Source organism: Felis catus, chromosome C2, assembly GCF_018350175.1.
Source record: "Felis catus isolate Fca126 chromosome C2, F.catus_Fca126_mat1.0, whole genome shotgun sequence".
Classification (NCBI taxonomy): domain Eukaryota; kingdom Metazoa; phylum Chordata; class Mammalia; order Carnivora; family Felidae; genus Felis; species Felis catus.
In genome coordinates, this window is record NC_058376.1 from 4,257,034 (window position 1) to 4,271,851 (window position 14,818).

The 14,818-nt window shown below is 58.2% G+C and overlaps 1 long non-coding RNA gene across 1 annotated transcript; it reads left to right on the forward strand.

Moving 5' to 3' along the window:
* The first annotated feature begins 6,884 nt into the window (after positions 1 to 6,884).
* LOC109503293 lies at positions 6,885 to 10,653 on the forward strand. Its single transcript, XR_006584768.1, has 3 exons — positions 6,885 to 6,992; positions 7,094 to 7,226; positions 7,526 to 10,653. It is a non-coding gene; the product is annotated as an uncharacterized LOC109503293 (long non-coding RNA).
* The last annotated feature ends 4,165 nt before the right edge of the window (positions 10,654 to 14,818 follow it).

Sequence of the window (14,818 nt, forward strand, 5' to 3'; positions counted from 1 at the left end):
ACTGTCAGCCCAGGGGGTCCCCCCTCCCCTTGGAAGGAAGCTTCTGGGGGCCTGCCAGATTCAGGGCATCGAAGCCAGGGGCCAACTTGCTTTGACCTTGTTCATTAAAACAGAAGTCAATGCCACCATTCCCAGGGGCTGAGGAGGCGGTGGCCATTCTGTCTGTCCCCACCGAGGACCCTGACTGACTGTGCTTCAGGGACCAGGCGCAGCGGTGGGAGCCCGGACCTGGGCTTCTCACACACAGAGAGGAGTGCGGTCAAAGGCATGAGGTGTTGGTTTTGGGGAGACCCGGGGCTGACCCCTGTGTAGCCCACAGTGCCCGGCATGTGAAAAATGTGGGCGGGATTGTGGGGTCCCCCCGTCCTTACAAAGGGCAGGTCCATCCCTAAGCGTCGCTGGCTTGTTAAGGCTGCTCGCAGGCTTTAGCAAATAAAAACACAGGATAAGAAAGAACGCAAGCTGCCCGGTTACATTTGAATTTCAGAGAAACAATGAATCATTTTGTAGTGTATGTTCCAAATATTGCATGAGACAGTATTCAAAAGTTATCAATAATACAGCTTCTGAATTTGTATTAAAACTTAAAATTCTCGGGGTGCCTGGGCAGCTCGGTTGGGTAAGCATCTGACTCTTGATTTTCAGCTCAGGTCGTGATCTCACGGTTTTGGGAATCGAGCCCCTCGTCAGGCTCTGCACTGACAGTGTGGAGCCTGCTCGGGACTCTCTTTCCCTCTCTCTGCCCCTCTCCCCTGCTCGCTCTCTCTCTCTCTCTCTCTCTTTCAAAATAAATAAACATTTAAAAAAAACCCTTAAAATTCTCATTTTTACTGACATTTTATTCGAAATTTGTACTATAAAAATTATTCATGATTTTACGCATTGCATGGGACTTATAAAAATTTACAAGTAACTTATGAATATTTATAATCTATAACTTATACTTTATCAGGTATGAATGCATATGCTAAAAATAGTTTTTTATCTGAAATTCACATTTAGCTTGGTGCCTTGTATTTAATCTGGCAACCTTATTTATGGAATGTCTTCCTAGTAAAGCTTGGTAAATTGGACAGTAGAAAACTTTGTTTCCAAACGCTCCAGAATTTGGATTTCTCCCAAGTGGGTGTATTCGGCAGGCTTTGCCGCAATCCACACACGACATGACTCTATTGGCGAAGAGGTCACGTTACCTGTGTTACAAAGAATACATTCATTGCTATTTGCAAAAGTGGACAGGGAACGAGGAGATCAGGATTCTCTTCAAAATGTTGGGTCCCTTAGTCGCTTGTTTCTGTCTTTGGTCTCCAGAGGGGAGGCCTTTGGGGGCGCCGTCAGGGTGATGGGGTCCAAGGAGACACGGCCCCAGGGCGCTGAGGCTGGCGCCCCGCGGTGAGCGCTGGGACAGGGACACCGGGGCCGCGCCCGGCCACGTGGCCGATGGGCTGAGAGAGGCCGGGCGGGGGTCAGGAGGGGGCGGACCGCATGAGGGGGGCGGCGGGATTCCACGGATTCTGGGTGCGGACAGTGAAGGACAACCCGGGCCCACAGGGAGCACTCAGCTCCCATCGGCCACTGGTCGAGGGCATCTCCTTCCTGCGCTGTGGGAACTGGGGCCTCCTCCTTCCTGTTAGCACGAATCAGCTCGTGAGGTTAACTCAGGACGCAGCCTGGCGGTCCCTCCCAGAGGCGCGAGGGCTCCCGTGTTCCTCCGTCTTGCCCCCTCTGGGCCTGTGTCCCCACAGCAGCCAGCAGACCCTGAGGGAACCGGACTCTCACCCCGAGGCCTGAAGCCCCCGCAGGCCCTTCATCGGCCTCTTTGGCCCACAAAGTCCTCCCCCTCCAGCCCGTCTCCGGCCCCACCGCTGGTCACCGTCCCAGACCCTTCATCCCAGTCCCTGGGGGTCCGGCAGCCTGGCTCGTACATCATACGTCCGTCCCCTCCGCCTGGTGCATCCGGCCCGCAGCCCCGCCCCCTTCCTCCCCGAGGGGCAGGGCCACCTTCTCCCCACCCCACGCCTTGGGCCCTCTGGGAGGATGTGCCTGGTCACCTGATGGCACTTTCCCGCGGGTCCGCATTGAAGGGCGCAGCGAGGGCGTCTCCCCAGACATCTGTCCCCCAAAGCACCAAAGAATCCCCCAGACGGGGGCCCCTCCCAGTGGGAGGCAAGTCTTTCTCTTTCTGGCATGTGCCAGGCGGACGGATTATTACACGGCGGGGGCTTGGGGAGGGGGGCAGGGACGGAAAGGAGCCTGTGGTGACCCAGGGCAGGTGCTGGGGCCAGAGCTAGAGCAAGGGACTTTGATGCACTTTGCTTTGAGGAGGCGTTTGGATAATGAACTTTCACATTCATTGAGAAGCGGGAGGGAAGGATGGTGTGTGTGTGTGTGTGTGTGTGTGTGTGCACGTGTGGAACCCTGACCCTCCAGAACTCTAAGCACAAACCGGATTTATCTGGGATCGATTTTCCGTCCCGCGTGGTGTCCCGTCTACACTGGACGTGGAGTGCAGGCAGGACTTTCCACCCCTGTACGTGCCTGGTGCCGGGGGGACTCGGAGGTGGCCGCACGGCTCCCGGCCGCGGGCGCACACACACCTTCTCCGGCTGTTGCAACAACAAACTAGCCTCGGTGCCGCTGTGGGGGCTTTGCGCGTGTAATTAAGGTCCCAGATCAGTGGACCCTAACGTGGGGCGTTGAGTCAGGCACGCCTGATGCGATCACGTGAGCCCTCGGGGTCCCGGTCTAGAGGTCGGAAGACGCGAAGTCAGAGGTTTGAAGCGGGGAAGGGGAGGGCCTGGGTGGCTCAGTCGGCTGGGCCTCCCGATCTTGGTTTCGGCTCGAGTACATGATCTCACAGTTCGTGAGTTCGAGCCTGGAGTCGGGCTCCAAGCTGATATTATGGAGCCTGCCTGGGATTTTCTCTCCCTTTCTCTCTCTGCTCCTCCTCTGCTCAATCTCTCTCTCTCTCTCTCAAAATAAATAAATAAAAACTTAAAAAAAAATAATTTGGGTCCCTGGGTGGCTCAGTCGGCTAAGTGTCCGACTCTTGATTTCGGCCCAGGTCATGATCTCACGGTTCGTGGGTTCGAGCCCCACGTCGGGCTCTGTGCCGACAGCTCGGAGCCTGGAGTCTGCTTCTTGTTCTGTGTCTCCCTCTCTCTGCCCCTCCCCTGCTCAGGCTCTCTCTCTCTCTCTCTCTCTCTCAAAAATAAACATTAAAGAAAATTTTTGTATAAAAATTGATGTAAAGGAAGTGTGAGAAGGATCAACACGAGGGGCAAGTCCCCACTGCCGGCACTGAGGATGGGGACACTAGGGGTCACGGGCTGTGGGTGGCCGCCGGGGGCTGAGAGCGGCCCTCAGCACTGCCAGCAGGGACACGGGGACCTCAGGCCTGCACCCCCAGGGTGTGGGTGAGCTCGGAAGGTTTTCCTCCAGAGCCTGCAGACAACAGCCCAGCCGGGCTAACACCCAACCGCACCCCACGGGGCCGGGCAGAGCCCCCGCACCGGGCGGCGTGACCAGAGGGTGCTGTCCTGGGTGCCGGTCTGTGCCGAAGGTCTCCGATCTCGGCGTCCTTTGGGAGCAAACCGAGCAGTTGCTGAAAAGTCCGACACCAACGTGTTCCAGGCCTCGTTCGCCTCGTGATAATAAAGGGCGACACCTATTTATTTCATTTAATTTTGATTGGTATTTATTCATTCTTAAGTAAGCTCCAAGCCCGACGTGGGGCTCGAACTCACAACCCCGAGATCAAGAGTCACTCGCTCTCCCCACAGCCTGCCGGGCCTCCGGAGAATGATACCTACTCGGCAAGCACCTACTAGCACCAGATTCTAGACCTGCGCTGCCTCTAACCTGCCAGCATTCTGGGAGTTTCGTGTGGTTCTGCTTTGCTTGCCAGGAACCTCAGCGAGGGATGTGTCTGGCTCCAGACTTTGCAGCCGGCTCAGAGGACCCGTTAAAACCCGGGGATCCAGCCTCCGGAGCCCCGACTGCTTCGCCCACACCCCGCTGCCTCCGGGGCTGCCTGATTATTTTCCAACGCATTGCTGCTTTCTCCGGAGAAGCTATGAAGGTGGCCAATCAGCACGGGAGAAGGTGCTGAATGTCTTCGTCGTGGTGGAAATGCAGGTCAGAACCGCAAAGAGGCGTCGCCCCTCACCCATCAGAAGGGCTGCAAGGCTGGCGGGATGGGGCACGTGGTCCCGGACGCTGCTCGGGGGACGGAAAACGGCGTCATCGCTCTGGAAAGCCACAGGACGGTTCTGGGAACGAGTTAATACCGCAACAGACCCACCCCCGGGTGCGCGCCCGAGAGAGATGGCCCGCGAGGCCCACACAACCCCTGCGTGCACGCCCACCGCGGCCGTATGCGTCGCAGGCAAGAAAGGCAAACCTCCTGAATGTCCGGCACCTGGGAAATGGATAGACGCCGTGTGGTCTGTCCGCACAACGGAGGGTCACTCGGCCAGGAAAAGGAGGTGAGCATCGACGCGCGCCACACGGCTGAACTTTGCGAAGATTACGCGCAGTGGAAGAAGCAATCCTAGGACACCTTGACCTTGGACCCTGAGCCTGCGGGGCCGGGAGAGAACAGACGTCTGTTGCACGAGAGCCTGCAGCCCGTGCCGCCTTGTTACGGCTGCCGTGGCGAATGCCTGCTCTCGGGTCACGTCAAGGCAGAGCGAAGCGAAAGCTACTCCTGCAAACCCTCGATGCTGATTTAAGTTACTTTCAGGGACCGCTCTTGTATCATTCGGAAAGCAAGCCAAATCCGCAAAGGCAACGCAACCTAAATTTCGAGGGCCATTCGCGTGAAGAGCCTTCCTCGTCCTGCCGGGCGGGGGCAGCAGGGACCTCGGTGGTAGGAGGGGACGGCGTCGCCCACCCGCTGTGTTGCCTGGAGGTTGGCAGGCAGGTGGAAGGCGCCCGAAACAACCCCTGTGCCGCCAGCCCCGCTGCCTTGGTCCTATGGCACAGGGTGGGGGTGAGACGGGGCGCGGGCTTCCCCTGGAGCCCCACCTTGCACGTCCTGGGGTGCTGAGCCGGCCCAGGCCCCCTGCTGGGGTGCACTCAGGAGCCGGAGAAAAAGGACTTGGGAGGACCAAGAAGGTGGCCTTGAGGGACAAATGAGTGCCGAGTGTGAATGATTAACAATCGGGTCCCTGAAGAGAAGTCGGGGCTTCTGCTTCCCCTCCTCCGCTCAGGGCTGAACCTTGCACCCCACCGGAAGGTCAGCCTCCACTGCAGGTGTCCCGGTCCCCCTGGCAACCAGGAAGCATCACCCAAACAGCAGGTTGCGGCTGGTAGGGAAGGGGGAGGTGAGGAAGGCTCCAGGAGCAAAGTTGTCATTTCTCCCACCGTGGCGTGAAGGTGTCAGGCCAGGGCTCAGAGCCAGATTCTGCCCAGAATGACCAGGTTCAGAGAGCAGGCCTCCTAGCTTTGCCTGTCAGCAGGCTGGCCGCGGTCAGGGTTGTGGCGAGGCCGCCGTTGGCTGCAAATAGGAGAATTCCTCTCAGAGGCCAAAGCAATCGTTTCAATCGTCTCAGTGTAGAAGGAGGGCACAGAGTTGGTGAGATTTTCTTGGCTTTCCTCACAGTGGCAAGATGGCTGCAGGAGCTCCAGGCATCGCATCCTCCCAGGACAGCATCCAGTGCAGGAACGAGGAGCTAGTGGCAAAGGGGCTTGTCCAGAAGCCCTCTGCAACTTCGCCTTCCGCTGGCCAGCTGGTCATGTAGCCTCTGCTGAACATTCAAGCACTTTAAAGACACAGGAACAGGGTCGAGGGCTTCCTGAAGCTTCCAGTCTCTGCTGCAAACATCCTGTGTCTCCCTCCCCCACAGCAGGCACGGACTCACATGCATGGGCACATACAGGCTCACACTCACGTGTGCACACACCCACATATTCTCTCTCTCTCACACACGTATCCTCTCCCCACCCCCTCCCTTCCTTACTTCCTCCTCCTCCCCCTCCTCTTCCCCCTTACCCTCATCGCCCCCGTCGCATGGTACCCCTAACCCTCCCACTACTCCCCCCATCGCTCAGGCACCAGCTGCAGCCTGGCACCTGCCCCCAGCCCAGGAACCCGCTCAGCATAGGAGACAGAATGATCTGTCTGCTCGGACGGGGTTGGTCACCGTGGGCAGAAAGGGGAGGGGGCAGGGAAAAAAATTGACGTTGGCTGAAAAAACAATGAGGAAAAATAGAAAAGTATAAACCAGGCACGAAAAGCCCCCTCCACACCCAGAACCCAGAGATGAGGACGGTTAACAGTTTAGTGTATTTGTGTCCATTTTTTTTCTCTAGAGTCTAGTTCAGTTTGTGACCTGCTGGGAAGTCAGAAGGGTCACCGATCTGTCACCGGTTCCCCGCAGAAGACCTGCTCCTCAGCCCCAGGCGGGAGGGGTGCAGGGCCTTGGGAAGCTGGGGCCGGCGCCCTCCCTGGGGAAGGTCCCGGAGGGGACGCCGGAGTGGCCAGAGGGCTTCTGGCGGTGGAAGTGGTCAGGTGCAAGGTTTGTCCACGGTGACCCTGACTGCCCTGTGACTGCGGGAAGCCGCTGGGGCCGGGAGGGGACACGGCACCCTATGGGGTGGCCTTGGAAAGGTGTGCGCGGACAGAGCCAGGGCGGGGGGGCTGGGCTCCCTCCCTCCCTGGGGCCGTGGTGTCTCCCTCCCCACCCCAGACCGGTCCCAGCCCCAGGCGCTGCTCGAGCCCAGGAGCCCAGGGGTCAGAGCAGGACCCAGAAGCAGCTTCCAGCATAGCCCGATCTCTGATCTCTGTGGGCCAGGTCCTCATCAGGCCCCCGAGGCCCCACATGAGGGTTAATTATTCACGTGGCCCTGCGACCCATAGCTGCCAAAGTCCACTCCCCACCCCCCACCCTGCACCCAAGCCCACGGAAGCTGCCCTTTGAGACTCCAGTGCCAAAGACGAGGGAGGCATCACGAAATATTTCCTATGAGATAGACGTTGGTGGGAAAAGGTTAGAAACTACAGAAAAGGGTAAATAAGAACACGAAAATGAACTTGCAAGGGCGCTGACGGGGGGTAAGCGCTATGAACGTTTCACGTGTTTCCGGCCAGGGTTCCCACTAGGAAATCCAAAGCGTCTCTCAATATTTGAAACGTGTCTCATGCGGGGAACTGGCCGCCTGATGGCAAAGGAGCAGTGCGGTACCAGGTGACATTTAGGACCTCCAGTTATACGTGGTCCTAGGTAAGTAACATTCACCTTCCTATGTGAACATCCCCCTCGATGCTTGTTATCTGGAACTCAGGTTCAAGTTTCACAGGGCATCCTTTCCGCCCCACAAATCTGGCAACCCTGGGTGGGGGGAGCGTAGCCTAGAGATCAGCATCCCCAGCGCTGTCCCCCTGCCTCTGGCTTGAGAGACTGAGCGATGGATGCTGCCAGGGACCAGGGGCCAAGGTTCCCATCCGCTTCCCCTCCACCCCACCCCCCAATCTAGAACAGGAGCCCCGTTCGTGACGGCTGGAGCCCGGCTTGCCCTCCAGCTCCCGCCGGTGCCTCCCCTTGTCTGGGTCCAGTGAGGCCAGGAGCCAGAGAGACGAGTCGTGTGTTCTCGGCTCGGCCCCTGGGATTCGAAGGGAATGTGGCCCCGAGGGCAGACGCAGCGTGCACCTGCTCAGCGGACAGCCCGGTCCCCACACGATGCCCCTTCTGCGTTCTCTGCTCATGTAACCTTCAGCAGCTGTGCAGCGTTCCGGAGTGTGATGTTCTAGAAGGTACTTGACCATTCTTAAATTGTGTGCTTAGAAACTGGGACTTCCCACTGAAACTGTCGGGCAGAGGGCCCCAGAGAAGCTTCAGGACCCTCTCTTGGGAGGCATTTTCGTGGTTTTGAGGTCGAGTTCCACCCTAAGTAAGATAGCGTTCCCAGTTCACCAGGCTCTGGGGCCAGGAGTGGGGGCTGGGGGTCCACGCATGGGCATCTAGACGCATTGGATGCCCCGGGGGATGTCAGGAGGCTGTCAAAGGCACGTTTGGGTCACACTTGTGGAAATTCTTAAAGACCAGGGCTTGAGCTTGGGGTCGCGAGCACACCCACACAAGCTTCTATACACACGTGACTTCATACAGCCCAGCCAGCTCTCCCCTGAGGGCCGGGTAGGGGTGACGGCGCGTTTGTAAGACTTTTGTGCCCGTGTAGCTGTGAATGTCAACCAAAGCACAATCATGAGGTGGTTCTTTCTTCTTTTGTTTAAGTTTATTTCTTCATTTATTTTGAAAGCGAGCTGGGGGAGGGGCAGAGAGAGAGAGAGAGAGAGAGAGAGAGGATCCCAAGCAGGCTCCACACTCAGGGCAGAGCCCAGTGTGGGGCTTGATCTCACGGACTGGGAGATCCTGACCTGAGCAGATATCAAGTCGGACGCTCAACCGACTGAGCCACCCAGGCGCCCCCGTGAAGAATGTGTGGTTCTTCCTCAGCCCGCTAAGCACACGTGCACGCTTGCACATGTGTGCACACGTAGGGCACACCCACGCATGCACCCACGTGGGGCGTGCCCTCCGTGGGTCCCGGCAGGCTGTTTGCAGGTCACGTGGCTCCACGTCCAGGCTCAGTCCGGCTGCGAGGAGGAGAAGGACGGCCCCGTGTGCGGAACCGCCCTGCCTCGCACGGGCTCCGTGGGGTTTGGTGAGACGCCGGCCCCTCTGAGCCCCGTGCCTTCCTCTGACAACGGGGCTGACAAATGCCTACCTTGCAGGCCTTCTGGGTCGATAGTGAAGTATGGTGTGAGGGGTCTCGGGCACACGGCAGGTACGCAGCGAGTGGGTATTTTACGTTACCACGGGCCGCGTGGGCGCTCGTTCGGTACAGCTGGGCAGGAGACTCCTGTCCTGGAAGGCTGGGGGCCGGCAGATGGCTCGGGGACACGGGCCTGGGGTCCTCTGCGGCCTCAGGGAGGGGTGTCTTCAGCTTTGCCGAGCCCCCGGGGACACTGGTGAGCAGCGGGGGCTGCAGGGGCGCCTGTGGGGAGGGGGCGGGCAAGAGGCTGGAGCTGACAGACCGAGGTGACGACCTGCGGTCCTGGGGGTGACGGGCAGGATGGGGAGGGACGCCAAGGCATGGGGAGAAGGACGCAGGTGGTGGAGAGGGAGGACCCGGGACAGTCCTCGGCCCCAGTGAGAGCCGCGGGGTGGGGTGCTGGTAGTTTTAGCCACACTGGGTACGATGTGCAAATACCCACACTGTGCAGGCTGCCGGGATATGGGCTCAGAACAAAGTCGGGGTGCAGGTGGCCTCGGGGCCCCCACCACGGGGCCCACCTGGCCTTCAGGTGCTACCTGGAAATGCAGGAATCGGCCCTTTCGACTCGGAGACAGGGAGGGACGGTCCAGGCGGCTCCCTGCCCACCCTCCCCTGACCCCCCGAGGGCCCTCTTCCCCGCAGACGCCCCGGGGATCCCGCCCTCGGTACCCACCCCTGTGTCCTCCTCCTTTTTCCCAGTCCCTCCCCTTGCTTGGCGTCCCCGGGGTCCCTCAACGCCCGCACGTGGGCCCAGGCTCTGCTTGGGACAAGCAGGCATGTGCAGCTGTTTCCGGCCGGCCTGCAGGGTCCTCACAGGAGGGACCCCGGTGCCCTTGAGGCCCCTGCAAGGACAGGGCCCCGCGATGGCCGCGAGGAGGGAGCCGAAAACAGAAGAAAGACCAGAGACAAATCGGCCGGCGGCAACGGTCTCCGTGTGGCTGGATCCGCAGTGGCCCCGCGGAGCCCAGCTTCGAGCTGGCGGATGGCACCATGTCTGACGTGGCTCAGCGTCCAGTGGCCGGGACCTTGGCCGGTTCAAGGCCGTTCTGGAACAGAAGGCGCTCAAAGCGGAGCCGCGAGGTCTGAATTATCCGAGCGCGGGAGGGACGGCCGGCCCACCTGGCCTCGTTCGCACACGGTTTCTCCAGGTACCAATTTCTAGGGTCCTGGCTTCGAGACCTCAGACAGGACGACAGCTCAGAAAGCCGGGGACCTGGCAGGCGGCTTCGTGGACCGAAACAGCTGTTTCCACAGCGTGCGCCCCGAGGTTAGAGTCAGGAACTCCCCGCCTTTAACCTAGACCCCCCCGAGAAGGTCGCCGATCGAGGGGTGTGCCGTGCCCAGGGAGGCCCATCGGTGGAGATCGCATTCCCCGGTCAGTGACCTGCCGCCCCACCTAGAACATGACCCACACGGGGAGACGGCTGGATCGAGTTTCGACCCGAATCGCTCCCGAGACAAATCACACGAAGGCGTGAGCTCTCCTTCGTTGAACATTCTTACGGCCTCAGCTCTGGCAGGCGTGACTTTGTGCCCTGTTCGCGGTCACAGGCCGTGTTCCGTCTGCCCGGCGTGTTTTATTGGCACGAAAGCACAAAAATGAACCAGGGAGCTCCCTCCCTGCCGCCAGCTCCCCCTCCCTCCCCCCTTCCTTCCCTGCCCTCCTCTCCTCTATTAGCAAACGGGCCATGCGGTGGCTTGATTATGTGTCCCCAAGGATATGTTGGGGTCCTGACTCTCTCATGTCAGAACGTGACTCTGTTTAAAGACAGGGCGTTCACAGGGGCGCCTGGGTGGCTCAGTCGGTTAAGCGTCCGACTTCGGCTCAGGTCACGATCTTACGGTCCGTGGGTTCGAGCCCCGCGTCGGGCTCTGAGCTGATGGCTCAGAGCCTGGAACCTGCTTCCAATTCCATGTCTCCCTCTCTCTCTGCCCCTCCCCCGTTCATGCTCTGTCTCTCTCTATCTCAAAAATAAATAAAGGTTAAAAAAAAATAAAAAAAAATAAAGACAGGGCGTTCACAGAGGCAAGCGAATGAAAGTGGGGTTGTGGCGACGGTACTGAAAGAACGTGACTGGCATCCTCGTGGACGGGGAGCCGGACAGGGACACACATGCACAGAGGCGCACGCGTGAGGATAGCGGGTGGAGACGCCCCGCCACTGGAGTCACGTGTCTATCAGCCCCGAGCACCAAGGATCGCTGGGGCCGCCGGGAGCTGGCAAAGCCGAGGCAGGGGCCCCACCTGAGGCTTCAGAGATTTGAAGTTCTAGTTTCCAGAACTTCGAGAGAACAAATGTCTACTGTTGCCAGCCCGCCAGCACAGGGAGCGAACCCACTGAGTGCAGGGGAGATGAGACTCTCCTAAACGTGGCCTTGAACGAGGGTCACGTTACACCCGGTCATCTGTTCTAGTTCATCGAATAGTTCTGTGTCCCTCAACATTCTGAGAAACTGAGTATATCTTCAGGACTCCAAAGGTTTGCCTGCGGGCTGCCTGGGTGGCTCAGTCGGTTAAGCGTCCGACTCTTGGTTTCGGCTCAGGTCATGATCTCACGGGGCTCGTGGGTTCGAGGCCCGCATCGGGCTCTGCGCTGACAGCTCGGAGCCTGCTTGGGATCCTGTCTCTCCCTCTCTCTCTGCCCCTCCCCCTTCTCAGAATAAATAAACTTAAAAAACAAAAAAGTGTTTTGCTTGCTAAGAACTTGCCTTGCCAAGTAAAGAACCGCTTTGTAGATCAAATTTGTAGACTTGTTTTATCTCTACTGTCGCGGACCCGCTTTGCTCCGAGACGACACGGAAATGCTAGGCGCTCGAAAAACACAGCATCGCGTTACCTCCGCTCCCAGGTCATGGTTGCAACCAGAGTCTGGCCCGACCTTGCTTTTGGAGCCGCGGTGTGAGTCCAGCACCCACACTTCGGTTTGAAAGGTTCCCCTCGGCCCACGAGAGGCCGCGTGGGGGACAGCTGACGACACAGTGGCTTCCCTTGTCAACGCGCTGAAGCCTGCTGTGGAACGCAGGGCAGTATTGATTCTGGCTGCAGGGTGGGACTATTTTTAGCCTTTGGCCTGGCCGGCAGGAGGCCCCGGGGCGGGGGGGGGGGGCAGGCTCCCCGGAGGGCGGGGGTTGGGGGGGGCAGGGCCTCCCGCTGGAAACCCTCCAGTGAGGAAACAGCACCCACACCACATCTGGCACCTTCCTTTGCAGCTTGAGTTCCCTGTGAGTGTTCCCTTCTGTGGACTGAGTCATCTCCCTAACTGCGCTTGGGAGACACCCAGAAGGCTGTTGAAATGGGAAGTGAACACAGTGGTTTGGGCCCTGCCCCGCTCTGATCCCTCAGGGCACATGGCCCCAACCTGGGGAAAGATGGTTCTGGCCCCCCGAGGGGGCCTCGTGGCCGGGGGTGGGGGGCCGAAGGACGCACGCTGGAGTCCTGGCTTTGCCACCTGTCCCTACGCTCGGAGATGAGGCCACAGCTCTGTCAAGGGGTCTCGAGAAGTGGACACCAGGTACTTAGCCCACGAGTGGGTGATGTGATGGTGGTCACGGCCTCCTGGCAGGCAGCAGAGCCGCGGGGAGGGGCTGGCCCTGTCCCCAGGCCCGGGGCTCAGCATCCCTCCCCTGTGGGACCAGCCCTCTCCCAGTGGGCGCGGACCCACCAGTGGCCTGCCTTGCTTCCTCGCCTGCAGGGCTGGAGGGGACTGGAGGCAGTGCCTGAAAGCAGAGAGGAGGGGGCCTCTTCAAAGAAACCTAAATGCCCAGGGGGATGACCACTTCCTAATGGGCCCAAACTCCCCCAAGGTCACAGACTATCTCACTGAGGGGCTCCACAGCACCCACTTGAGGTCTGTCAAAGCCTGTCACTTGCAAAACGGTTTGGAGAACGAATCCACTTGGCTAAATGTTCTGCAGGACTTCTCAGGGCCTTGGCTGTGCTCACCCGCTCAGGGACCCCATGAGCAGAGGCCTGGGAGCTGAACTTCCCAGGGATATCTAACTTTGGCTATTTTTAAAAGTTTGGTTTATTGAGACAAATTCACGTACAGGAAGACTGCTTCTCTTCCGTGTCCCGTTCTATGAGTTTCGACTGATGCATGTCTTGCATTCGAGACACAGAACATAGCTGTGACCCCCAAAGCGCGCCAGCCCCCGTTCCTGTCAGTCTCCTCCTCCCGCCCCAGCCCCCCACCACCACCGACTGCTTCCCGGTCTCTGCCCTTCTGCCTTTTCCAGAAAGACATCTCAACAGGGTCATGGGCATGTAGCCTTTTGCGCCTGGCGTCCTTCAGCCGATGCGTTAAGCTCCCTCCGTGTTGGCGTCTGTATCTGCGGCTTGTTCCTTCCTCCCGCCGAATAGCGTCGGTCGTTGGCATCACCCTAACCTGTTTATTCCGCGACCAGCTGATGGATGTTGTGGGTTGTGTCCAGTTTGGGGCGATTAGGAGTCGAGCTGCCATAAACACCGGTATACAAGTTTGGGTGCAAACATTAGTTTGCATTTCTTGGGTCAACCGCCAAGCTGTTTTCCGAAGCGTTTTCACCTGCATTTTCTCTAACGATGAGCGACCGGGCATCTTTTCACCGTCTTCTTTGCTGACCGTTCATCTTTTCCTGCAATACTATTTTTTTTGTTTTGTTTTGGGTTTTGTTTTTTGTTTTTGTTCGTTTGTTTCTTTTTGCTGGACTGTCCCTCGGGAAATGCTTTCCTCTCCCAGTCCCTTCATTTTAAAGATGAAGAGGAGGGGTACCTGGGTGGCTCAGTCAGTTGAGCGTCTGACTTCGGCTCAGGTCATGATCTCATAGTCTGTGGGTTCGAGCCCCACGTTGGGCTCTGTGCTGACAGCTCAGCCTGGAGCCTGCGTCTGCTTCGGATTCTGTGTCTCCGTCTCTCTCCACCCCTAAGCCACTCGCATTCTGTCTCTGTCTCTCAAAAATAAATAAACATTTAAAGATGAAGAGGAAAGTCAGGACCGGCGAGGGCATGTGACGTGCTGGAAGTCGCTCAGTGGTGGCACAGCTGGGAGAAGACCTCACTCTCGACGCTGGCAGGAGGCTCTGTTCCTTGAACAGAGATGAAGAACGAACCCCACAGCGACTGAGTGGGATTGCTTGTTCCCCTCCACTCAAAATGTGAAGTCCCCCCGCTTATAAGGAAACAAATGGGCTCTATGGCCCTTGATCTGGGACTTCAGGTTAAACATGATATAGATTGAACATATACATTGATTCCTGATCCTTTGAAAGGAATCCTCTAACACACCGGCGCTGGAGAAGTCAGAAAAGTGAACTCACCAGAGCAAAAGGAAGGGAGACGGGGCAACGGGCAAGGGTCGTCCGTGAAAGTTCCTAGAGTCGGGACTACCGGCCAGTGGCCTCCCCAAATCCTTTTCCCTTCGTCCCTGCTGGCAGAATCCCGATTTCAGCGGGGGCGGTAGTGTTCCCAATTAGCTCGTTTCCCCACACTCCTTGTACCTAAGGATGTCCCCGTGAGCCCTGTAACTGAAGTCTGCTGGAGACCATGGGAAAATCCTGTTCCTGACACTGGGGCCACTCCTTCTTCCTTCTTCCCTCCCTCCCTCCCTCCCTCCTTCCTTCCTCCCTTCCTCTCTTCCTCCCTTCCTTCCTTCCGCTCCTCCTCCCCCTTCTTTCTTTTCTTTTCTTTTCTTTTTTCTTTTCTTCTCTTCTCTCATTTCTTTTCTCTTTCTTTCTTTCTTTCTCTCGTTCTCTTTCCTCCCTTTCTTCCTTCCTTTTCTCTCTCTCTCCCTTTCCCTCTCTCTCTCTCCTCTCTCTCTCCGTTTCTTTCTTTCTTTGCTTCCTTCTCTCCTCTCTTCCTCTTGACTTGCAAGGTGGACATGAGGCTGGGGTGAAGGGGCTATCGTGTGACCGTGAAAGCACACTGGGGATGGGAGTCACCTGAGGAGCATGGTAAAGCGGAAAGGCAGAAGGAACTCGGGGCCGCGCTCACATTGTGGGTCTGCTGTAATAGCCACGGATGCCTGATTTTGGTAAGAAAATTAGAATGTTGTTTGGTTGAG